The sequence below is a fragment of the Anolis carolinensis genome, chromosome 2, assembly GCF_035594765.1.
Source record: "Anolis carolinensis isolate JA03-04 chromosome 2, rAnoCar3.1.pri, whole genome shotgun sequence".
Taxonomy (NCBI): domain Eukaryota; kingdom Metazoa; phylum Chordata; class Lepidosauria; order Squamata; family Dactyloidae; genus Anolis; species Anolis carolinensis.
Genome location: NC_085842.1, coordinates 207,804,823 through 207,832,012, shown reverse-complemented (window position 1 = coordinate 207,832,012; position 27,190 = coordinate 207,804,823). Strand labels below are relative to the sequence as shown.

Here is a 27,190-nt window from a genome sequence, read left to right as displayed (position 1 = left end):
TATAACGGTGAGAAGGTGAGAATATCTTCCTGGAGTCTTATCCTGTTCCTTCTTATCAGTTGTTCTACATCTTCACATGGCAACTGGAAATGTCACAATTGCTTTTCATTCCACAGCCCTCCAGTTTCAACTCAAGACCATTTCCCCAACTTTGGGTCACCACATGTCTTTAAACTGAAGTCCCCATCACCATGAGCAGTGGCCAGGAGTTGTATTTATATCTTGGTTTCTAGGGAAACCAAAATAGGGAAACTCTGAGCTATGAAAGTACATGACAACATAATGTACTTAACCTCCAGTAACCAATCAGAGGAAGGGAATCACATATTTGGTATTTGATTGGCTTAGTACTTCAGGGGTTTGGCCATCAGATTTTTAAAAATGCATATCCAGCTACCTCACAAAGGAATCTATCATGCTGGTCCAAAAGTAATCCCACTGAATTCCCTGAAACCTGCCTGGTAAGTATTTACTAAATACTCTCAGTTAACTGGAACTCTAGCAACCAGAACTCTCAAGCAACCAGCAAAAAATTAACTAAAACTTCATACTGCATTCACAAGGCTGTTTTATGATACAGTAAAACTGTGTTACTTTAAGTTATGTCTTTAGTTGTCTTAATAGCCCCCAGATGGCGTAGTGGACTAAGTGACTTGAAGGTTGGGTTGCTGATCTGAAAGCTGCCAGGTTCGAATCCCACCTGGGGAAAGAGTGGATGAGCTCCCTCTATCAGCTCCAGCTCCATGCGGGGACATGAGAGAAGCTTCCCACAAGGATGGTAAAAACATCAAAACATCCAGGCATCCCCTGGGCAACGTCCTTGCAGACGGCCAATTCTCTCACTCCAGAAGCAACTCCGGTTGCTCCTGACACGAAAAAAAAAAGTTGTCTTAATTTGCTTTTAATTGCCGTATTTCCATACTAATATCAAGTTGATACAGAATTTGTGGCATGGTATAGTGTGGGCTATAGAGTTTTAGGCCTATTTTAATAGTAACTCAACATAGTAACCCAACATTTCATGTAAAGTAAACTAAAACCAATTTCTCTATATAAAAGTCAAACGACGTATGTATGTTGGTTGGCTGGTTTGTACCACAAATAATTCTATATGGCTTGATGGATCTGGACCAAATTTGGCACCCAAACAGAAACTACTGTGAGATTTCAACTAGAAAAGACACCACATTTTGGGGCAAGGGCAACAAAAAGTAAAAAAAAAAAAGTATGTAGAACTCAGTTGCAATTACAAGAGGACAGTATATAGAAAGAATTACAGTAGAGTCTCACTTATCCAACATAAACGGGCCGGCAGAATGTTGGATAAGCGAATATGTTGGATAATAAGGAGGCATTAAGGAAAAGCCTATTAAACATCAAATTAGGTTATGATTTTACAAATGAAGCACCAAAAATCATGTTAGACAACAAATTTGGCAGAAAAAGAAGTTCAATATGCAGTAATGCTATGTAGTAATTACTGTATTTATGAATTTAGCACCAAAATATCATGATATATTGAAAACATTGACTCCAAAAATGTGTTGGACAATCCAGAATGTTGCATAAGTGAGTGTTGGATAAGTGAGACTCTACTGTACCTAGTGTTAGACAAAATGGTTGCACCATGAGGTCTACAACCCAGCCCCGAAGGTCACAATCAGACATCCAACCCACAAGGAAGTGAGCAATTTAATGAAAAATTGTATTTTGGAACAGGTATGTGTACACGTGCCTTGTTCTGAGGCTCAGTGACTGTGACTTCCAAGAAAAGGATAGATGAAAGAAGACAAAAGAAATGGGGAAAGAGATTCGGGAAGGAAAGAAAGAGAAAGAAGGGAATTGAAAGAAAGGGAGGAAAGGGTGAGAAAAGAAAGAAAAGGAAAGAGAAGAGAAGGAAAAGGTAGGTAGGTAGGTAGTTAGGTGAGTAGGAAGGAAGAAAAGAAAGAGAAAGCCACAAAGAAAATGCAAATTTTGACAACAGTAGTTATATACACTAGTATCAACATAAAATATATACAGAAGTAGTAGCAGCTCACATAAGTATGTATGTGTTTGAGATACTGAAATTGGCAGTCTCTGTAGACACAATAACCTTTCTTGGCTGTCTACAACCAAGGTGGCACCACTAAAAAAAGCCCCTTCCAAAAGAGCCACTGACCTGAGCATAGTTGCTAGTGAAAGAATGAAGAAGGGTCTCACAACAATGTCCAAGAGATCCAGGCAAGCATGTATAGGTCATAAAACTGCTCCCTCAGAGCATTCAGCAGCATGGACAATCATTCCTCCTTGGCTTTTTCTTCACTATCAACTACACAGCATAAGCATTGAGTATTTGAATATTATTAGGCTGGCAGTGTGTGACTTGTCCAGGGTCACCCGATGGGTTTTGCTCTTAAATCCCACAATGAACTGGCGGATTGAGGGTTATTTCCAATGAGCGTTCTTACGTTTAATCATGTTTAGAGTAAGCACATTTTATTTTACAATGATACTTTTGCCATAACAGCTTTCTCCCCTTAAGACTGCAGTGCAACAAGTTGGAGGTGGAAATGCTCTCTCTTCTACAAGAGCTTTATACTGATTTCAGCCCTGAAAACTCAATATTTATTCTGAGGAGGTCTTCTTCTGAAGGTGAAAGAGTGTGACTTGCTCAAAGTTACCCAAGTGGTTTCCATCACTGTGAAGAAATGAGAAACCTGTTTCCTAGACCCCTTCTACACGGCCATATAATCCAGATTATCATATCAGATAATCTGCTTTGAACTGGATTATATGAGTCTACACTGCCATATAATCCAGTTCAAGGCAGATAATATGGATTTTATATGGCAATGTAGAAGTGGCCCTAGAGTCCTAGTTCAACACTCAAACTGCAATACTATGTGGACTATCTCCTGTCTGCAATCCATAATTTACTTACAAGCAATACAAGTCCCTGCAATACATTCTGTCTGACTCATGAGTCCCTGAATAGTCATTCATAGTTTCCTGAATCCTTGTTAATCAGGCATTAACTAACTACTGGAGAAGAGCCCAACATTTCTCCACTGCTGATTGAAAACAACAACAAAAATCCTTTAAGAAAAATAGACACAAAGACAGTTAAGCACAGACAGAAACAAAGGATCCTGATAAATGTAGCACTAAGGATGGAAATGTTTGTTGTTGCACTGCAGTTCCCATCAGCCTTAAACAGGAAGGTCAATCATGAGTGATGGTGGGACTTGTCATTCCATATCATGTTCTTGTTGTGTGCCTTCAAGTTATTTCTAAACTACAGCAACTCTAAGGGGAACTTTTCACAAAATTTTCTGGGCAAGATTTTTTTCAGAATATGTTTGCCTTCCTCTTGGGGCTAAAAGAGTGTGACTTGCCCTGGCCTGTCCAGTGGTTTTCAATGGCCGAGTAGGAATTTGAACCCTGGTCTATAATGCTGAAAACATTACACAATGCTGGCCCCTTTTCTGTATTTAGGTTATATCTGCAACTCTTGTTACAGCAGATCCAGAGAGGAACCTAAATCGGACCACCTGTTCCACAAACTGTTCTCCATGGCATCCCTACAGGGCCCAATCTGAGAGTTTTCAATGACACCCCAATCCAGAGTCTTTTCCTGACAAGTAGATCTCTCCACATAACCCTGCTGTGGTGGGGCCCATCTGAGCTTTTTCATGTCTGCATCTGGCTTCCCAAGGAGCTCTCCCAGGTCCTGAACCTGTCACCTGCTCTCTGCTCCCATTATGGAGCTAAAGGTAAAGGTAAAGGTTTTCCCGATGTTAAGTCCAGTCGTGACCGACTCTGGGGATTGGTGCTCATCTCCATTTCTAAGCCGAAGAGCTGGCGTTGTCCGTAGACACCTCCAAGGTCATGTGGCCGGCATGACTGCATGGAATACCGTTACCTTCCCACCAGAGCGGTACCTATTGATCTACTCACATTTGCATGTTTTTGAACTGCTAGGTTGGCAGAATCTGGAGCTAACAGCGGCCGCTCACGCCACTCCCGGGATTTGAACCTGGGACCTTTCGGTCTGCAAGTTCAGCAGTTCAGTGCTTTAACACACTTCGCCACCGGGGCTCCTATGGAGCTACTCCCATTGAATTGCAATCCCGCCAAGGCTGTTTCGCATAACACCTTGAAAGGCTCGCACAACCGTGACAAAACAGGACAGCATGTAGATCTATTGCGCCCATTTACATCTCTGAGACAGGAGCCTACAAAGATGCATTCTTTCATGCAGTGCACATAAAACATGTGTTTTTCTCTCTCTCTCCATAATCCCTAAGGATCAGTAATGGTGTGAGGTTTTGCCTTTTCTCACGTATCCAGTTCCAATAAATATGTCCAGCGTCCACTCCCCCATTCTGGTTCAGCACATGGTTGTGTACCCATTCTCATACACCTTCATACACACACACTTGCCTCGGTTCCAGAGAGCCACGCATCTTATATGGACCTGCCTCCCATCTAGGCAGGGACACTCACCCACACACATAGAAATAGAGCTGGGCTCTTTAAATCAGTCAGCTGTGACATAGCCCCCTTCTCACAGCCCTGCTAGCTCTCATCCCCCCCCCTTCCTTTCTGCCCCCGCCAGCCCTATAATATATAGCAGGTCCTGAATGCATTCCAGTAAAATCGGCCATAATGGATGGGCACTATTTCAATCCAGGCTCCTCTTTATTGATTTTCCTTTAATGAAAGTTAATTATAACAATGATTTAATTAATAGAATTTCTCTCTTCCTTTATTGCTTCCCGCATTAGGACTATTAATAAATATGACCCAGACTGACAGCAGAATGAATCACAGCTGTGGAGTCCCGTCCCCACGGCCGCGCCTCCGTTCCCCTCCTCCCCTCCCTTAACCCCCCTTACACCCCCGTAGCTCCCAGCCCATAAAATTTACAAGGGTGGGAGGGTTAATAATACGGGAATTATTATCAAACTTTTACATTCTTAAGTAGGTTTATGAAATCGTCTGTTGAGTTATGTCTAATGGCATCTGGGATAGCCAAGCAGGGAGGCCAGAGTTTGTGTGTGTGTGTGTGTGTGTGTGTGCTGTGTATAAAAGACATCCTACCTGCCTGAGAGATAAAAATCAGACATAGTAACGCATGCTTGCTTCCTTTTTTTAATACATGCAGCCATCCACGTGCATGCAAAATATCTGTCATCTACTAAATTATTCTTCTCTAACCTGGATCCCTCTGCCTGTGGAAAACTGCAACTCCCATCATCCCCAGCCAGCAGCTGGAAGAGCCCTGGGTTAATTGAGGAAAGCTGTGTTATGCCATCTGAATATGTTTTTATATAAAGGGAGTATTTATGGCATATATAAATATAAATAACCTGCAATAACATGCTATGCTAGTTTTATATATAGTTATATATATGTGTGTGTGTGTGTGTGTGTGTGTGTATGTATATATATGTATATATATATCTGTGTGTGTGTGTGTGCATGTATATCACACACAATATAATTTACAATATATAATAATTATAGTATATTGTATATACATATAATATTCATAATATTATATTGTAATACGATATAATACTAATAATAAAATATATATTTTTTTCGTGTCAGGAGCAACCGGAGTTGCTTTTGGAGTAAGAGAATTGGCCGTCTGCAAGGACGTTGCCCAGGGGACGCCCGGATGTTTTTGATGTTTTTACCATCCTTGTGGGAGGCTTCTCTCATGTCCCCACATGGAGCTGGAGCTGATAGAGGGAGCTCATCCACGCTCTCCCCGGGTGGGATTCGAACCTGGCAGCTTTCAGGTCAGCAACCCAACCTTCAAGTCACGAGGCTTTTATCCCCTAGACCACCGGAGGCTCCTAATATAATATTATTATAATATAATAATATTAATTATATATTATATTTTACATGTAATATTACTAATAATATTACAATATATTGATACAGTGTAATATAGTAATTTATTACCAGTATTGTACTATGCTAATAATATAATATTGTATGTAAATTTAATTTGTAAGCTGCTCTGAGTCCCCTTTGGGGTGAGAAGGGCAGCATAGAAATGTAGCAAATAAATAAATAAATAAATATAAACAGTTAATAATAATTTGAGAAATAAACATTCTAATATGCAGTAATAATTTGGTTAGATTACCCCCCCCCCCCCAAAAAAAAAACCCCAAAAAAACCTGGCAGTAATTGCCCTTCAATGAAGTAGACTTGATGTTTGTAAACTCTCCCAAGATATTTAGCTGCCTGAGACAAAGATGAAATAGCGGTCACCATCCCATCCTCTTTCACATGCAAAGCCAACAGGACTGGCCACCTGAGAGATACAACTCTGTCCTTAGAAGATTTCATCTGCTTTCTCTTGTTGATGTTGGAGAAAGTTTTAAACTTGGTCTAGTCCTGGGTTCCACCCTTGCGAGGACTATGGCATTAGACCAGAGAGATATGTAAAGCCCTTGGTCACATGCTGTCATTTGAGTTGTGTTCTCCCTGTGTGATGTTTATATACCATTAGCACATATACCCAGCATTGTCCAGGTATCGTTGGGACCACACACCCCTTCCCTCATATCTTTTCTGCTTTCCTTTCTCTTCCTTCTTTCACTTTCTCCTTTTTCTTTCTTCCTCCTCCCTTTCTTCTTCTTTCTTTCTTTTTTCTTTCCTTCCATTTCCCTTTCTTCCTTTTCTAGCTTTGAGTGGCCTATCTCACAATGTGTCTAATGGCAACATGGATCTCTTTGTGGCTCCTTCCTTCCCTTCTCATTTCCTTCCTCCCTCCATCTCCGCAAACACGCCACCTTTCTTTCCCAGTGACATCACAGAGGGCTACTTCACCTAGCAACAGACAATTCTTTCCCTAGCAGTAGCCAATCCAGTGATATCACAGAGGGCCACATCACCTAGCAACAGCTGTTGATTTGGCTTTATATTGACATACAGATAAACAGATGCATGCTTCAACATATACAGAGTTTGCAGTGCAAAAATATATTTCCCAAACTTTGATCCTATGGATTGGCAATACCAGTCTCAGTAAGATAGGACCAATGTGGAGGCTGCATTCTTTTTCCGTTGTCAACAGAAAGGATATACTCTGTGTTAGGTCTGGTTAAGGGATGATGGAGTAGTATACCATTGATGGTGTCTTGTTTATGAACAGCAGCATGCAGTATACAATATGCTACAAATATGTTCCTGATAGTATTCTTCATGTGTAGAACAGCTCTGACCCTAAAATGTAACTAAATTGTTCTCTGAGCTTTGAGATCTTATTTTGTTTCCAGAATCCCCCGGGCAGCATATGAGTAGTAGCCTTCCAAGCAGAGGCGGTCCAACCATAAGGCGAAATAGGCATTTGCCTGTGGCGCCATCGTCCTGGGGGCACCATCGTCCTGGGAGGAGGGCACCACTCTCCACCTCCTTCTCTTTCGGGCCTTCCAGCGGCCGCGCTGGGCCTTCCGGCCAGCGCAGACCCACCTTCGCACCACGCAAGCCCACCTTTGGGGCCTTCAGAGATTGTGAGGTCTGTAGGAACTTGGAAGCTAGGTATGTGGGGTTTATATATCTGTAGAAGGTCCAGGGTGGGAGAAAGAACTTTTCTTTGAAGCAGGTGTGAATGTTGTAATTAATCACCTTGATTAGCATTCAATGGCCCTGTGGCTTCAAGGCCTGGCTTCTTCTTGCCTGGGAGAATCTTTTTTTGGGAGGAGTTAGCTGTCCCTGATTGTTTACTGTCTGGATTTCTTCTGCTTTCAGAATGTTGTTCTTTATTTATTGTCCTGATTTTAGAGGGGTTTTTTTTAATACTGAGGGCTATCTGGGTTATCTAAGTCCACACTGCCCTATATCCCTGTTCAATGTTTAGTGCTAAATTTGCAAATATAGTAATCCCTACATAACATTACCATGTATTGAACTGCTTTTTCTATTGATTTGTTGTAAAACATGATGTTTTGGTGCTTAATTTTAAAAATCATAATGTAATTTTATGTTTTATAGGCTTTTCATTTATACTTCCTTATTATCCAACATTTTCGCTTATCCAACGCTTTTATTTTTCAGTGATTGGTTTGGGGGGGGGGCGCCAAAATTCTGTTCGCCTACACTTGAAAAATACCTAGGGCTGGCTCTGCTTCCAAGGCATTGGCCTATTTGTCATAGTGGCCATGTGTCTGGTATTCTAATTACAGTAGAGTCTCACTTATCCAAACTAAACGGGCCGGCAGAAGCTTGGATAAGCGAATATCTTGGATAATAAGGAGGGATTAAGGAAAAAGCCTATTAAACATCAAATTGGGTTATGATTTTACAAATTAAGCACCAAAACATCATGTTATACAACAAATTTGACAGAAAAAGTAGTTCAATATGCAGTAATTTTATGTTGTAATTACTGTATTTACGAATTTAGCACCAAAGTATCATGATCTATTGAAAACATTGATTACAAAGATGCCTTGGATAATCCAGAACCTTGGATAAGCGAGTCTTGGATAAGTGAGACTCTACTGTATTTATAAAATTTCCATTCAATCCTATGGCCCATGAGTGGGCAGCTTTCCATGTGTACCCTCAATTGGATACATATATATCGGACATTTACTTCTGAAAAAGCAATTTGTTATACTTATGGCTGCTTTTATTCTGTTAATTTCATCATTTTTTGCTGATTTTATCCAGTAAGTAGCTGTTATTTTAACTTTGGTACACTAAGATTGTAACAGTATTGAAAAGGGGTTCAAATGTTATTTCCTCTTACCTACAAACCTTTTAAATAGTGTGGATACAGGAAGCAATAACATCCCCTTATCACTATCAAAAGGTATAGGATGCTGAGGAATCCATTTTGCCTGGACTAAGATATTGGCTAAGTGAAAATGCTACCCACCTCTTCCTATCTTAGAAAAGATTTTAAAAATAAGTGTATACCTGAAATAGAAATAATGGGAACTCAGAGAATGAAAACATTTGGATTTCCCCAGTGTTCCCGAGAGTTTAAGCTCTGAACTGTAAAAAGCTTGTATAACATAATCTCGCAACCACAAGGTGTGAGATTTTACCCGACATTGCCTAGCTGCCTTCAGAGATATCATTGTAACTCATAAGATCGAGAAACTTGGCTTTTAATAAAAGCAGGTGTTTGTGTAACAATCTCTTCTGTGTCAAATGCCTATTTTTTATATTGTTTATTTGCATTTAACAGCCATTTTTGTAATGGAACTATGTAATCTGCTCTGGCTTTAATATTTTGTCTGCCAAATTGAATCCCACTGTTGGGGAAAGGCAGGATATCAATGAATGGAACTATGATTATTCTTTCCATTTTTGTAAATAACACAGCAGCAGTAGCAGCAGCAGCAATAATTCTTTTTTCAACCCACGTTGAGCCCAAGTAATTCAAGACAGCACACATGGCCCTTCTTTCCCCAATTTCATTCTTACAATAACCCAGAAACTTAGGTTAGGGTGGTAGGTGGGTCTAACTGAAGTTTACCCAGTAAACTTCATAAAATAAGGAGAACCCAGCACTTGAGCATTTTTGTACTTGTCTTGCATTACGTTTCTTTGCATCTAAACCCTGTGCCTAATATTCAGAGCACTACGGGGCTGAGAAGCACAGAGGAATGGCAAGGGAAGGTGAAGGTAAAGATGAAGGTGTGATGAAATGACAGGCATCAAGGATTCTATGGGATAAAAACAGAGAGCAGCTTCTAAGCGGAGAATCAGTAGGTACATAAGCCTGCAGAAGAAATCTGCATCTTTTGAGTTAAAGGCTGTAAATCACATGCCCTTTGAGAGATGAGGTTAGATTGGCTGGGTGAGTGACTATTTCAGCCTGATATAGTTTATGAACTTGGTTGGGCCTACCTCTGGGATCTAAAATGGGATGAAAGCCACCGGTACCCTTGAAGATGATGAAGTGCCTTGAACAGCCTCATTCGCTCGGTGGAGAGCACCTTTTATTCTCCAGCGTGTCACTTCTGCATGTTGTGGATGCTATCAAGAAAAGTGGAGGAGAGCAGTTTGTAAATCGAAATGCGCATTCAAGTCAATGTAGCCTTTTCCTTTCAACGCTACTGATGTGGGAAATAAACAGAGAGAAAAATTCCAAACATCACTTGTTTGGCAGGTGCATGGAGGAAAGCCGAGGAGTAAAGTTCATTAACAATATAGTACTTTGCACTTAACACCATTTACATGTTTTAGATTTGAACTGTTTTTCATTATTTTTCCCATTTTTCTGGCTTGAGGTTTTTTTTTTGTAAAAATAAATGTTTTTATTTCCTTGGATTGTTTTTAATTATATTGTTATTGTTATGTGTTCTAATTTGTATTTTGAATTCTTTGTTTTTTCTGGGCTTGGTCCCCATGTAAGCCGCCCTGAGTCCCTTAGGGGAGATGGAGACAGGTTATAAAAATAAAGTTGTTGTTATTATTATTATTATTATTATTATTATTATTATTATTATTATTATTATTATTATTATTATGCTAATGAGATTATTAACAAAATAAATAAAAATAATAATACTTAATTTATATTCCACCCTTCTCCCCGAGGGGACACAGAGCAGATTACAGCATATAAACAGACACAAGCAAATATTCAATGCCTTGTTAGTATAACTTCTTCTTCTTCTTCTTCTTCTTCTTCTTATTATTATTATTATTATTATTATTATTATTATTATTATTATTATTATTATAGTATGACATACAATGAGATACAAATGCACAAAGGCAAAGGCTTCTCCTTTCATTTCTGGCTCTGGAGGCATTGCTCATCTCTGTCATTGGGAAGGTGTTCTCCATTTTCAAGCTGAGGAGCTTGCGTTGTCCATAGACACCTCCTGGTTGTTTGGCCAGCAAAACTGTTTGGAGCATCTTTTTGCCTTTCCCCACCTATTTATCTACTCATATTTGCATGTTTTTGAACTGCTAGGTTGGCAGGAGCTAGGGCTAACAGCAAGAGCTCACCTCATCCTACGGTTTCAAACTGCCAAACTTTAGGTCAGCAATTCAGCAGCACAAGGGTTTAGTACATTGTGCCACCACAGCCCCTAATAATGACAATACATGTTCCAAAGTAGAGTTTCACTTATCCAAGCCTCGCTTATCCAAGCCTCTGGATTATCCAAGCCATTTTTGTAGTCAATGTTTTCAATATATCATGATATTTTGGTGCTAAATTCGTAAATACAGTAATTACAACATAACATTACTGCACATTGAACTACTTTTTCTGTCAAATTTGTTGTATAACATGATGTTTTGGTGCTTAATTTGTAAAATCATAACCTCATTTGATGTTTAATAGGCTTTTTCTTAATCCCTCCTTATTATCCAAGATATTCGCTTATCCAAGCTTCTGCCAGCCCGTTTAGCTTGGATAAGTGAGCTCTACTGTAATATCTTTTCCCATTTCTTTCTTTGTCTTTCTCTTTCTCTTTGAGCATAAAACTCAGCTGCCATACTTAGACAGCAATAACATTTTGCAGGCAAAATATCTATATAATGTCCCAAAAGGATTCTAGCACAGTTGGTACAACTAGGAGGTGCCTCCTTCTTCCTTTTTGCAGTGAGGAGGCACCACCTTAAATTATGGGCTATCTTTGGCAGGAAGGCACTGCCAATCTAACAGTGGTCAGAATCCTGGAGACATTTTCCACAAGTGTGCATTATACCATGGAAGCAGTTGGACCTTTTTGTCTGGTGTGGAACAGCTGCATTCATTTCATGTGGAATTTCATGTGAAGTGTCTTTGCATAGGCTGATGTGGATGAGATGCACATACCTATTGTGCTGGTACGGCTGTACCAGAAGCTCCAACTTTATTTTCTTGCTGCTAATGTTTGCAGTCATAGGACAGGCCACCTGTCAATCATCATTAAGTTTGGTTCCACCCCTTGTTCAGGGCTCTGGGAGGGAAGGAGCCATTTTTAAGTTAGTCTCACTTAAGGAAGCTAAGCTATAGGACGTAGACCAGCTCGTCCCGTAGAAAAGCTTCATGTCTCAAGAACATCCGGGGATATAGAACACCCGAGAAAACAGAAACAGAAATTCCAGGGGAAAAGGTCCCAAAAGCTCTGGCTGAGAGCTTACAGCCTCTCAGCCTCACAGCTCCTGAGGGAAACAGCCCTAAAGTTTCCAAATAAACCTCGGAGAGAGAACAGCATCACAGATCCACGGAACCCCAGCTGAAACATCTGCAAGCCATGGTTGGTAGGTCTACTCGATGCCCAGACACATTTGGAATCGGTAGTAGGTCCCACATCAGCTAGGCCCATTTGATAGACAGCCTGGGAGAGGTTATAAGGGGATTTTCCTCTTACAGAGAAAGTACAGTTATCCAAAGCCAATTGCCCATCCCCTGGGGACAAGATTGAAAAGCCAACAGTTTATTAAGGAAACCTTGAAGTGTTATTTGACTCCTTGAAGATTTATTATTTGTTCATCAATAAAGACTTTGTTATTTCATTAAAGACTCAAAAGGCCATCCTTTTCAGGGAAATCCTCAAGAACCTCTCTTTAGGCACCCTGGCTAAAGTATAGGTCCTATACAAAAGACAATAGTTACAGGCCCAGACCGTGACAGAACACCTATGTTTGGTGTGCACTCCATTCAATTCAAGAGCTATGTGACCCAGTCAATGTATAACTCCACATGCAGGAATTTATACTGGGCAGCTCCAATATAAGATCTCAGGGTGTGTGTCAGCCCCTGAAGATGTTTAGCACCCTAGAAAGATTTTCAAACTATGTTTTTAGGCAAGCCTGGGCTTCTTCATTGCCAAAACAGATTTTTTTTTTCCTCCTTGGAGTGCTTCCAAACAAGCCTTTTATTATGCAATCATACTGCCTCGAGTACAAAATTTTATATCTTCAATTTGTAGCTCTCTAATATTTTCCTATTGTTTCATCTCTCTTTTTTTCTACCAGAAATAAGTTCAGCGGGGGAAAGGAAAATATGGGAAATAATACCATACCAAAAGTTAGACTGCCAAAGAGAAGAATGCATAGGGCATTTCCAAGGCATGGGATCCCTGCCTTAGCAAGGTAGAAGGCACTGTGCATCTCTTCTACTTTTTTCTCCTTGATGTAGCTTCTCTTGAAAGTATAAAAGACATTGGCAGAGAACCTAGCATTAATAGTCTGCAAGTATGACTCCATGGGATTGTTGAAGACACCAAGAAAGGCAGATTGGTGGGAAGAAAGGTGAGTTGTGCCCATCCACTCTTCCCAAAGTGTAACACAACTTGGGGAAACACTTGTGAATGAAGGTCTCTTACACCTATACGCTTCTGCAATAGGTGTAAAGTTCCAACGTGAAGCTGGTTAGGAGAAGCATGGAGCAACAAGGGAACATTGTAAACGGAACATGATTGGATCATCCATAGAATTGAAGGAGTGAAACAATTACTTACTTATTTACTTACTTACTTACTTACTTACTTACTTACTTACTTACGTGATCCCTCGTTGTCCGAGTATGATGGCTCTCCAAGTGTAGTGTCTTGGCAGTGGGTACGTAGATGACTGTGGAGTCCTGTTTGTAACCCACATGTTTTTCCACAGTGAGGACATCGGTTTCCAGGTGGAAGGCGGTCCCAGTCAGGGTTTGCTTGACGCACCTTCCTCTTGGCACATTTCTTCCTTTTGCTCTCCATTTGTGCCTCTTCAAATTCCACAGCACTGCTGGTCACAGCTGACCTCCAGTTAGAGCACTCAAGGGCTAGGGATTCCCAGTTCTCAGGGTCTATGCCACAGTTTTTGAGGTTGTCTTTAAGACCATCTTTAAATCTCTTTTCCTGTCCATCAATATTACATTTCCGCTTCTTGAGTTGGGAGTACAGGAACTGCTTTGGGAGACAGTGATCGGACATTCAGACAACATGGTCAGTCCAACGGAGTTGATGGCATAAGTGAAGCAATATGGTGGCATGATACTAGCCTTGGATGCATTTAGAAACAGCTCTGCCAACTATGATCACAAAACACGCTCAATGTGAAATCTGAGGTGCACTCTCAATTCAAAATGTCAGTAAAAGTAGACTAGGAGCTAAGACATGACCATAAAATGTAGGGGAAACCTAATCGCTCTTGGATTCAGGTCACCACAGTGTTTCACATAATAAGCTATGAGAAGTCAAGAAGAAGACAGGTCTCTAAAAAGGCAGTTCTGTAATTGGCTTTTCCACACTTAGTAGGGATTCTTAAGATTAGCTTGTTCTTTGGCAGGGATTCCTAAGATTTGCTTTCCCCCCTGTATTGCAGGGAATAAATCTGGGCAGATTCTGAAAGGTTTTTTAAATGTTTATTATTCATAACTTTTACACCTAGCCAGGGCCAATGTTGTTATTTTTAATCAATGATGTTAACACTGTGAATTTTCAAATTGTTATTTTGTGTGCCTTCAAATAAATACTGACTTATAGTCACCTCAAAGCAAACCTATCATGGGCTTTTCAGAGGCTGAGAGTGTGTGACTTGCCCAGGGTCACTCAGCTGGTTCTATGGCAGGGGTTCTCAACCTTTGGGTCCCCAGGTGCTTTGGCCAACAACTCTCAGAAATCCCAGCCAGTTTCCCAGCCATTAGGATTTCTGGGAATTGAAAGCCAAAGCATCTGGGAACCCACAGGTTGAGAACCACTGTTCTATGGCCAAGCAGAGAATCAAATCTAGGTCTCCAGAAGTGCAGTCCAAAAATCAGACCACTATACCACACTGGAGGTTTTGAGTAGAAAACAATGCTTTCTTCTCACTTTGGTGAGAATTGGTGAATTGGTTAATTTTTGGCATTTAAAATGGTTAATTCAAATTCAATTATTTTAGATTTACTCTTAGTTAAATTAGTTACTAATTTAATTTGTTACTAACAATGTTACTAACTAGTAGCTGTCACTTAACCTTTTTTTAGTTCCATTGGAAAGCTTTTTAAATGTCTAATTGAGGAGTGTAGTGTGAACTGAAGTGGAGGAAGAGAAATCAACAAAACATGGGAATTTCTGTCTTTGACCCTGTCTACTTTTAGCTTTAAACTACATATTGCTGGTGCTTAATTATTTATTTTAAACACTTAAAGCCAAACTCCACAAAACTTTCACAAGTTTTTTGACAGCAAGTCAATTCCATTTCATGATGACCCTATGAATGAGGCCCCTGCTGCACTGCCATATAATCCAGATTATCAAATCAGATAATCCATATTATCTGTTTTGAACTGGATTATATGAGTCTACACTGCCATATAATCCAGTTCAAAGCAGATAGTCTGGATTTTATATGGCAGTGTAGACGGGGCCTGAGATACCTCTAAAAGCACCGGTCATCAATGGCTCTTGTCACGTCTTGTAAACTCAGTTCCTGTGGCTTGATAAGAGTTAATTCACCTGTAATGCCATCTTCTTTTCCTACTGCTAGCTTAGTTATCTTCCTTCTATTGATGTTTCATGTTTGATTTCATCCAAGATTTGTCTTTTTGATAATGAGTTAATTTTTCTCCCATCAGCTTGCTTCACTATCTGGCTTTCACACCCATGTGAAGTGTATGGGTGGCTCTCACATGGGTAAAGCAGTACAACAATAAATGTCTGATTTAATAAAAGCCAAGGGCAATAATAAAAATCCCAGCCAAATAAAAAAAACCCAATGTTCAAACAACTGCATTTAATGAAAAGACTCACAAATCAAAGCCATGCAGGACCTAGACAGCTACCAACAAAAAAGTATTCCTCATGCCTACTATTATGGGAAGGCAACAACATACCATGGATTCATCCTACAATACTAGAACCTGGAAAAATCAGGATCTAAATCCATTTCCTTTACACTCTGTATACCACCTTTACACTATATATATATATATATATACACACACACACACACACACACACACACACACACATACACACACACACACACACACACATACATACACACACACATACATACACACACACACACACACACACACACACACACACACACACACTAGCTTTGCCCGGCCACGCATTGCTGTGGCTTATGGGAATCATTTGTTGGCCAGGTGGAATAGCAGTGAATAGCCTTCCAGCCTGGCCGTTTTCTGGAGTAGCTGGAGTAGCACCCTCAATCAAAGAGCCGCTTTGAAGCCTGGCTACTTCCTTTGTAGAGGAATCATTGTTTGGCCAGATTGAATTGCACTGAATAGTCTTGCAGTTTAAAAGCCTGGCTGCTTCCTACATAGGGCATCCTTGCTAGGCCAGGTTGAATGGGATGGAGTAGCCTCGTGGCTTCAACGCCTGGGAGTTTTTCACCTAGGGGAAATCTTGGTTGGCCAGGTTGAAAAGCATTGAATAGCCTTGCTGCTTGCAAGCCTGGCCGCCTTCTACCTTGTGGAATCCTTGGTTGGCCAGGTTGAATAGCAATTAATAGTCTCGGTGTAGCAGGTATGAATGCTGCAATTAGGCACCTTGATTAGCATTTAATGGCCTTGCAGCTTCAAAGCCTAGCAGCTTCCTGCCTGGGGGATTTCTTTGTTGGGAAGTGTTAGCTGGCCCTGATTGTTTCCTTTCTGGAATTCCCAATTTCCCTGCTTTCAGGGTGTTGTTCTTTATTTACTGTCCTGGTTTTAGAGATTATATTGTTCTGTATTATTTATTATACAACAGTAATTATTTCATATTATATTTATAATCTTATATTATCTGCTTAGAAGTGGATTATATGAGGCCCCTTCTACACAGCTGTATAAAATCCACACTGAAGTGGATTATATGGCAGTGTGGACTCAAGATAATCCAGTTCAAAGCAGATAATATGATTATAAATGGGTAATATAGCTGCGTGGAAGGGCCTTGAGTCTACACTGCCATATAATCCATTTCAAATCAGATAATCTGTATTTTATAGGCAGTGTGGATCAGTCCTAAGTGCCCTCTGCCTGTGCCCTGGGCGCCATTTTGGCTGAGGGAGTTGCTAGGATATGAAGGGGGCGAAGTCTAAAGGGGGGGGGGGCTAAAGGCAGCAGAGCCTACCTTTCTAACTGGCAGTTAGGAGGAGAAAGACTCTTCCTCGTCCTCTGTAATTTGGACTATTTTTCTAGGGTTTTTTTTATTGAAATACATATTTTGGATGTCTTTTGTGGCCAAATTTGGTGTGATTTGGTTCAGTGGTTTTGTTGTTTACTCCATAGTAAAACGAACATTACATTTTATATATATATATATATATATATATATATATATATATATATATATATAAGATATATAGTAAATCTTGTTAGACCTGGCTAGAGTAAATTCACTGTATCAATGCAATTTGCATATGTATTGATTATTGACTGAACTGCTGATTTAATGAATCTACTCCATTTGGGAGTAATCAACAGGAAGTCCGCTTAATGTTTTTGTTCAAACCCTGAGAGATTCTGGGAGATAAAAGTCACTTTGCCCATCCAGGCCAGCAACTGATAGATACACTTTATTAAGCTAATTGCAATGGTAAACATTGCATTTAACAAGAAATAAAATAAGCAGGGTTAGCCCTGATTAGTACTTTGGCAGAAGTACTGGCAATGTCTGCAGCTGTATGCTGCATGGTATTACCCAGCCTAGATGTGAACTCAAGGCAAACAATAAAAAAACTTGGCACTCCTTTAAGTGCTTGTTTTGCATAGAGAAGCAACCCTTATCTCATATTACTTTTTATTTACATGGGAAGGAAGACAATAGGAAGATACAATTCCCAGAAAGGGCTGGCTAAGTTAAGGACATATATAAAGAAAATGAATGTCCTTGAATCAGCAAAGCAATAATCCACTATTAAAATACCGAGATAATCATAAACATATACTTGTTTCAGCATCTTGTAAAGTGTACAACAAAAAATAGTATACAATGAAATATAAGTTTGTTATCTTCACAATCCTGATTACTGTTTCTTTCTTGTAGAAAGGAATCTTCAACAAGGGTTACTCTAAACAGATTTTCTCTTTAAAGTTCACAATGGTGATTTCTTTCTTTCTTTCTTTCTTTCTTTCTTTCTTTCTTTCTTTCTTTCTTTCTTTCTTTCTTTCTTTCTTTCTTTCTTTCTTTCTTATAAAGGAAATTTCAACAGAAGTCTCTATAAACAAATCTTCACCTATGTTTCCTTGTAGAGAACTTCCACAACTTTGACCAAGTCTTCTTCAGATGGAAAGTTTCGAATATTCACAAATTCAAGTTATAATAAAGCTGACCTAAATGGCTAAAAATTGAATAAAGTCAAATGGGCAATCTAAAAATAGGAGAGGACTGAGTAATCAAAATGGACAATGTAAACAAATCACTACCCCTATACGTCATAGAAGGACAAGTTATTATTAAATGAATAGAAGAAGAAAGAAACATTTTTCCACCACGAAGAAGAATGGAAGGACTTTTTTTTTACCACTCCTTCTCCCTCTCCAAACTCTTTCTCCCCCCCCCCCCCTACTTTCCTTTTCTTGGATTGTTCCCCCACTTTTTATGTAAAAGAAATTTATTTTATTTTCAATAAAAATTACTTTTTTTGCAGACAATACTAAGGCAACATACCATTGCTATAAATGTCATATTATATCTTAATCAGCACACCAATATCAAAAACACTCCATCGTTATTTATAACAGTTTTAAACATACTTTACATTCAATAAATGATACCTAACAAGGTAAAGGTAAAGGTTTCCCCTGACGTTAAGTCCAGTCATGTCTGACTCTGGGGGTTCGTGCTCATCTTCATTTCTAAGCCAAAGAGCCAGCGTTGTCCGTATACACCTCCAAGATCATGTGGCCGGCATGACTGCATGGAGCGCCGCTACCTTCCCGTCGGAGCGGTACCTATTGATCTACTCACATTGGCATGTTTTTGAACTGCTAGGTTGGCAAGAGCTGGAGCTAACAGCGGCCGCTCACTCCGCTCCCGGGATTTGAACCTTGGACCTTTCGATCTGCAAGTTCACCAGCTCAGTGCTTTAACACACTGAGCCACCGGGGGTCCTAAATGATACCTAGAAAGGCTTATATTTTCTCTTTTCCCAAATGAGAGTATTAGCTCCTTAGAGCCAAATTAGTCCTTCTGATGTCACAAAAACTCACGTGTAAAAATTACCTGCCTCTTTGGCAAGCCATTTAATACCATAAATCCCATGGTGTGGTAAAATAACCAAGGAAGAGCTCATGCATTAAAACATCTGACAGCTCCTGAAGAAAAGGAAAACACATTGCATTTCAAAAACTGGTCCAAGGGTAGAACTAGTCAAAATCCGAAATGGCAACCAAAATTGTTGTGTACTGTGTAACAATATATAAAATACACAAAACAGTGACACCTTTATTGGATCAACTCTAAAGCAAAAAAAAAAAAATACATTGGGCAAGCTTTTGAACCTTCACTGGCTTCTTCATCAGACAAAGATCTTTTAGAAAGGTGACGATGATAGTCACAGGCCTAAATTTGTCTCAGATATTGCTCTGTTGTCAGTTAAGATGGTATTGAGCTGCGGTGGCGCAATGGATTAAACCCCAGTGCTGGCTGAACTGCTAACCTGAAGGTTGGGTTGCTGACCTGAAGGTTGCCAGTTTGAATCCGTGAGACGGTGAGCTCCCATCTGTCAGCTCTAGCTTGCGGGGACATGAGAGAAACCTCTCAGCGAACATATCCAGGCGTCCTCGGGGCAACGTCTCTAGACAGCCAATCCTCTCACACCAGAAGCGACTTGCAGTATGTTCTCAAGTCGCTTCTGACATGATAAAAAAGTTAAGATGGTTTGAAGGGATCCAATTGCAGTCAATGGCCATTCCAGGATTGTTGGATGTTTTCCAGGCTGTATGGCCATGTTCCAGAAGCATTTGCTCCTGACGTTTCATCCACATCTACAGAAGGCACCCTCAGAGGTTGTGAGGTTTCCCTTCTTGGTCCTGTAAGGACAAAGGGCAATAAAGACAGGTAATAAAATTTCAACTCCATTAGCAGCAGAAAAGTAACTTCCCAAAGAATTGCCATGGAAATCTTTTCGAACTCAAGCAGAAAGAAGATAAATAAACAGAATCCCCCCTCCTTTTGTTTTCATTATGCACATAATTCACTTTAATACCACTTTTCACGGTGATAAAGCAAAATGAGCCCTTCTTCATTTTGCATTTAATTTCATTAAATCCTGAATTCGTTTAGGAAGACTCAGCTTCAAATATAGAAAAAAAAATAACTAAGTTAAGATTACTGCCTGCTTTACTATGTGATAGTGTCTCCTGTTAGAAAGACAGGGTGGTGGGGGATGATTCTAATTATAAATATGAATATAAGTGGATCTAATTGCACAACAAGAAAGAAACTACAGTCAACCCAACCCAAATCAGTACAAGCTCCATATTAGACAAGGAATAGAGAGTTGAGTATTTCCTTATATCCATCCATCTCATTATTTATACCCCCATCAATATAAAAATGTGATTAAAGTAGTGTACAAAATCATAATCATTTGAAATATTAATGTATTAAAAATATCTAAAACCAGGACAGTAAAAACAGAATAACACTCAGAAGACAGGAACATTCCAGACAGGAAGCCATCAGGGCCAGCTAACACTTCCCCACAAAGGATTCCACCGGGCAGGAAGCAGCCAGACCTGGAAGCTGCAAGGCTAGTCAATGCTAATCAAGGTGATCAATTGCAACATTCACACTTGCCTCAGGGAGACAAGAGTTCTTTCTCCCACACTGGACCTTCCACAGATATACAAATCCCACCTGCCTAGTTTCCAACAGACCTCACAACCTCTGAGGATGCCTGTCATAGATGTGGACAGGAGAGAATGCTTCTGGAACATAGCCATACAGCCTGGAAAACTCACAGCAACCCAGTGATTCCAACAATGAAAGCTTTCAACAACATGTTAATGAAAACACAAATACAAGGCAATCCTCCAAATCTTTCTTAGTCATTATTTTTCTAAGGGACGTTTCTTCTGGCCTCAGAATTGAGCCTGCTGTGCTTTAAATCTTCTATCTTGCTTTCCAGTTTTCCCTGCTGAATTATTAGGGGTATGGAGAAGTCATAGTTATTATGTTTAATTTTGACTGTTGGAGTATGTATTTGGTTTAGCTGACACAGTAGCTGAAACAGAAGCCATCTTGTTTCAATCCACAGTAGTGCTGTTACCAAGGAGACGAAGCTGGCTAGCTCATCAGAGGGAGAAATGGGCGGAGCCAAGAAAAGGAAAAAAGGGGAGTTTTAAAAAAGGAGAAGCCAGAGAGAGTGTGAGTGTGTGTGTGCGTGGCTGGAGGCTTTTCAGTCAAGAAGGGCTGAGGAGACAGGCCTGGCCAAAAATCTTTAGTCAAGGCAGACTAAAGGGAATCTAGTCAAGATCTCTGGTTGAGAAAGGCTAGTGATCAGGGATTTGATCGGTATTAGATCAAATTAAAAAGCTTTTATTGTAGTTGGGACATTGTTCACTAAGGAGCTCAGCTGAGGTTAGAGTTCGCTACAATTTATATCATCAGTAGGAGAGTGAGAGTGGATTTACACCAGAAACTACTGTTGTGGTGGTTATAAGAGTTATTAAACCACTTGTTTATCTAAAGTTCCATAAGTAAATCAATCAACCTGCAACCATAAGTTTTGTACGCAATAAACTTGTTCTTTGTTAACAGCTGACTCATTTCATCTTATCTGCGTCTGTGGAGCCAAATTTCATCGGTGATAATTCAAAAGCCTCATGTTGGCGGCAGTTACCTTGATAAATCACCTAATTGGGGAAGAATAATAGTCACAGTTACCTCAGAAAGGGAACCACAACACAGAAATCCCTAACTACAGAGACAGAGGCTGGGATCTTGGAATAAAGATCACCCCCTGTAATCCTTCCCCTCATATAAAGGTGATATATATATAATCTAGAGGGATTAAAAGACTCAAAAATCCCCTCAGCAGTGGAAACAGCATTTACAATTGGCTTTCACACCATCTCAACATCACAACTGGTGGCAGCGGTGGGAGATCAAAAAGATTCCTCCCTGTCACATCACCATCACGGCCATCATCGTTCATCACAGGGGGAAACCTGTATATACTGATTATATGCTACTATCATATCCCATTCTTATCTAAGGGTCATTGCTCATCTTACAGAAAGTGTTGCTTGTTCCATGGTGAATTGGCATGATCTTGGAAAGTGTTTGGGTGTGGGGACTATAGCTTCCAGAATCTTCTAACAACAGGGCTGCTGTGCAGTGAGTTAAACTCCGAAAAGTACATTTCCAAACTTTGCAGCTGACCCCATCTGTTGCACTAGGATGCATCTTTTCCTGTATCTGGCATTGCATCCTAAGTTACTGATCTCAGATTGTTTCTTTTACACTGTTATTCCTGATCTTTGCCTCATCAATGGCATTGGCTGCAAATTCATCAAAGAATCCAATTTTTGCATGTACAGAGTGAGGGATGTTTCTCCAAAGCCGTTTCTAAATTGATAATAAACCTGTTTTCATGTGGATTGAAGTCATTTCTTTGGTGTGGATGAGGGCAAACAAACTGAAACTGAATCCAGATAAGACGGAGGTACTCCTGGTCAGTCGTAGGTTCGCAGCTTGGGAGTTCTTCTGGACTCATCACTGAGCCTGGAGCCTCAGGTCTCGGCAGTGGCCAAGACAGCTTTCACACAATTAAAACTTGTGAACCAGCTGCACTCATACCTTGGAAAGTCAGACTTGGCCATGGTAGTCCACACTCTTGTTACATATTGAACAGACTACTGCAACACGATCTACGTGAGGTTGCCCTCGAAGAGTATTCGGAAGCTTCAAGTAGTCCAATGGGCGGCAGCCAGGTTGCTCACTGGAGCAGTGTACAGGGAGCATACAATCGAATAATGCACAATATCTATAATAATACAGAACATAAATGTATGTGTATATACACACTTGAAAACTCCCAAAAATTGTAATACAAATCAGGTTTCTACAACTCTATATTAGAGTACTTCTCTTCAAATTATATTGCATATAACAAAATAGCTTTCAAGATATCATCAACAAAGGTACAATTTCCATGTCATGATCTAACGAAGTATACTACTAAAGGACATGAAGAGACAACCAAGTCCATATTATTCCTGGAGTTGTGTGGAATCTTGGGCCAATGTCAATTGTAGTAAAGATTTTCAGTCTCCAAAATAACAGTTTCTATATTCAAAGGAATTCTTCGTTTGATTTGCAACGCCAAGAACTGGTACACAACAAGGTCTCCCGGATGATGATCAGATGGGAGATATAGAGATGTAGGCCAAATCACCTGGAGGGACAAAGGTGCAAAAGTAAGAAGATCATGGGAAAGTTTGGGCACAGAACCTCACAGTAAAATCCAGTTGGAAGATGTGTCAGAATTTTCACAGAATTTAAGCAGTTAAATTTTTACAGAATTTAAGCAGAATTTAAGATACCTTTATGCCGCCTTAGTTTTACAGGGACATATTCTATCATTCCTCTGCTGTCCTGCTTTTTCAGCTGCTTTTAAAATTTCCCAGTTTCTCTCTCCTTCCACTTTCCTGTCTTGTATGCAGCTGACTTCAGTTGCTGTAAATTAAGCTGAAAGTACAAAATTAGCAGCACTCAGTTCCCCCAAACATTGGCACACATGGGGTTGGTTGATTTGAAATAACAGCTTCCTGCACCCAGACATCTAAATCAGGCCAGAATTTCTCATCATATAAAGTGAAGCAGTTGCCTCAAATGGTGGATGTTGGAGGTGGCAGTGAGGTCAGACAACAAAGGCCTCATCTACACTGCCATATACTGTAATGTGGTTTCAAAATGAGTTATATGGTAGTATGGATGGGACCCAAGGTGGGAATGTGCCACTTGTCTTCTCAGCAACTCCATTCTGTTCCCTCAAAGGAAAACAAAGTTACTTGGGCTTGCTTTGTAGAGGGGTGTGTGTGCAAATTAAGGGCATGTTGGTCCATGGTCCCTCATCTCTGCCCCAAGTTGTTCACGTGACAATCCAATTGCCATTTATACTCAAATCAAATTGGGAGATAAGGGGGTGTTGTGCTTTCATCTCATGCAGCAGAATAACTTGGACCACCCCTGTTGATTCCTGAGACATAAACAAACAACAAATGTGTCTATCCCCAAAAACCCCACCCACCCAAAAGCCACCTTTTCTTACGTAATATGTACATAAGAGTGGGGAATGGGAGAAATCACAGAACTATATATTAGAGCCAGTATGGGATAGTCAGTTTGAGTGTTGGTCTCTAAAAGACCACAACCCCAAAGGAAAGCAATGGCTAACCACTTCTGAACAAATTTTGGAGATACAGTCATTAATTAATCAGCCCCAGAGGGTTTTTAATAATCTATCCTGTATTTATCACAGTCTTACCATTTATGTGTTTTAAATGTAATTTTTTATCCTGTATTGTTGTTTTAATTGATACATTATATTACTGTTTTATCTTTTTAATATTGTGATTTGTACTATGTTGTTTATATTTTGTCCTTATGTTGTTTGGGCCGTTGCCCCATGTAAGCTGCCCCGAGTCCCCGCGGGGAGATGATGGCGGGGTATAAATAAAGTTTTATTTATTATTATTTATATTATAAATTTTGCCCATGATAGGATCACTATAAATAAAAAGTGACTTGAAGGCACACAATAATATAATCAATTACATATTGCCCAAAAGGAGGAATGAAAAAAGACAAAGTGCTTTGCCAATCAATTTCTGCATCATAGTCACATATGCAAATGTGTAGGTATTGGGTACACATTTTGAAATAAATTTTGTGTATGTGTGTGTCTGCCTTGAGTCCTCTTGTGAACTTATGGTGATTACATGAATTTCCTTAGGAAGATTCAAAAGTGGTTTTGCCAGTTGCTTTCCCTGGAGCATAGCCTAGAGCACCTGGTATTCGTTGGTAGTTTCCCATTCAAGTACATGATCTGTTGTTGTATGTTTTCCGGGCTGTATGGCCATGTTCCAGAAGGATTCTCACCCACATCTATGGCAGGCATCCTCAGAGGATCTGGTGTCTTTAGGGTATTTAGACTAGTGGATTTTACAGTTTAATTTGAAATGCTAACATCTAATGCAAGTGAGGAAGACTTTGACTGGGTGACCCATGTGCATACCTCAATCTGCTGCATTGATGTCAGATGGACAATTTCAGTGCTTCTTAATGATGACTGATGACTTGAAGTTTGGGCTGCTGACCTGAAGGCTACCGGTTCAAATCCAACCAAGGGGGAAAGCGGATGAGCTTCCTCTATCAGTTCCAGCTCCATCTCCATGCGGGGACATGAGAGAAGCCTCCCACAAAGATGGTAAAAACATCAAAACATCCGGGCATCCCCCTGGGCAACGTCCTTGCAGATGGCCACTTCTCTCATACCAGAAGTGACTTGCAGTTTCTCAAGTCGCTCCTGACACGAAAAAAATGTCAGGCTGAGATCAAATGACTGGCCCAAGATCACCCAGTGTGTTTTGTGGCTCAGTGGGACAGCCAATCTGGTTTTACCTCAATCAAGTCAAACTAACCACTGCCCAGAATGAATCCCCCAAGATTCCGTGTGTAACACAAATTGCTACATTCAGGTAAAGGTAAAGGTTTCCTCTGACATTAAGTCCAGTCGTATCCGACTCTGGGGGTTGGTGCTCATCTCCATTTCTAAGCGGAAGAGCCGGCATTGTCCGTAGACACCTCCAAGGTCATGTGGCTGGCATGACTGCATGGAACGCCGTTACCTTCCCGCCGGAGCGGTACCTATTGATCTACTCACATTTGCATGTTTTCGAACTACTAGGTTGGCAGAAGCTGGAGCTAACAGCGGGCGCTCACTCTGCTCCCCGGGTTTGAACCTGGGACCTTTTGGTCTGCAGGTTCAGCAGCTCAGCGCTTTAACACACTAAGCCATCGGAGGCACATCTTTCTTCCAGTGGTGGTGGAGGGAGACGGTGAATGGAGAGGGTCTCAGCCTCGGTTTTCCTGTGCTTCATTTCTAATTTTCCATACCATCCATCATTTGGCAGATTGTCTGAATTGAGCCTTATAAGGAAGCCAAGAGAAAAAGACTGCAAAGCCATGGCAAGAGCTCCGTGTCTCTTATACAACATCTACTTCGATCCTTATTTGTTTCTGCCACTCTCAATTTCCCTTTTCCCTACCTGTTTATCTTCTTCAAATTGGAAATCTTCAAGCAACCTCTGCTTTTGCCCTCCCCTCCCCCTTTTATTTTATTTTTATTATGTTTGGGGGGTTTTATGCATAACATTTTGGACAAGTCATCAATCATCATCATTACTATTATTTATTTTTGGATGTGGCAGAGCCAATCCTGAAGGGTATCGGCACAAGGCTGTGCTCAGTTCCAAGCACATCTCTCAGTCAAGGTCAGGTAGCTCAGACGCCAGCCTCCAACAAAAGCAGGTTTGGGGCAATGTGGTAGAAGCTGAGAAAATAAGAGATTTTTTCATCCTTGTCTCCCTTGACTGTTTTAGCCACAATTCTTGATGTACTAGAGACCCCTGCTGGCTGCTCCTCAGACTCTCCGAGCAAAATGGCCCCCAAGTTTGCCTTCCATACAAAGGACAAAAGCGCAACCTCTTCCAGAAACAAATCTGGAGGCAATGCTCCTAGATAGTGTGCAGCAAAGGCATAGCTCCCTATGGTGCTTTGCAGTCCTTTCTTTACCTCCCATGAAAAATAAACTCATAGTTGCTTAAACAAAACATAGCCTATGCATTCATATGAAGTTTTTAAATATATATATATATATATTATTTCCCTCCCTCCCCCATTTTTTTCCTTTGCCTTTTCACATTTTCTACTGATTATTCCTGAGTTTATCAGAGACTTATATTACTCATACAGTGTGGGTTCACTCCCATTTGCAGTTTCAAAAAGAAGTGAGGGCTGGCATAGCACTGTTTATTGCAGAGGAGAAAATGATGGAGAGCCCTGCAGCATTTTAATATCCACCGTTTTTTCTTTGGTACCAGCTTTGTACCAAATACAGACAAGTTCATCAGACATGTCCATTGACAGATCGTTATAAACAATCAAAACAGAGCCAATAGCCTTTTTAAAAGCCACTTGAAGAGACTGTACTGCTATGGCTTATTGCATTGGTTGATAATTTGGGAGACAATTCAAATCAAGTCAAGATGGAATGCAGCCATGGAGCACAA

General features: G+C 40.3%; 2 long non-coding RNA genes across 3 annotated transcripts in view; one reads left to right on the top strand and one right to left on the bottom strand.

Moving 5' to 3' along the window:
• Positions 1–349: 349 nt before the first annotated feature.
• Positions 350–18,265, top strand: LOC134296503 (uncharacterized). The gene is made up of 3 exons (XR_010003281.1): positions 350–461; positions 12,943–13,059; positions 18,087–18,265. It is a non-coding gene; the product is annotated as an uncharacterized LOC134296503 (long non-coding RNA).
• The window catches only part of LOC107982388 (uncharacterized), a 93,112-nt gene continuing 83,592 nt past the window's right edge, over positions 17,671–27,190 (bottom strand). For both annotated transcript variants that reach the window (XR_001729902.2, XR_010003282.1), the window contains 2 exons: positions 23,441–23,585; positions 17,671–23,292 (listed from right to left, as the gene is read on the bottom strand). This is a non-coding gene — a long non-coding RNA (uncharacterized LOC107982388). The remainder of the gene's footprint in view (positions 23,293–23,440; positions 23,586–27,190) is intronic.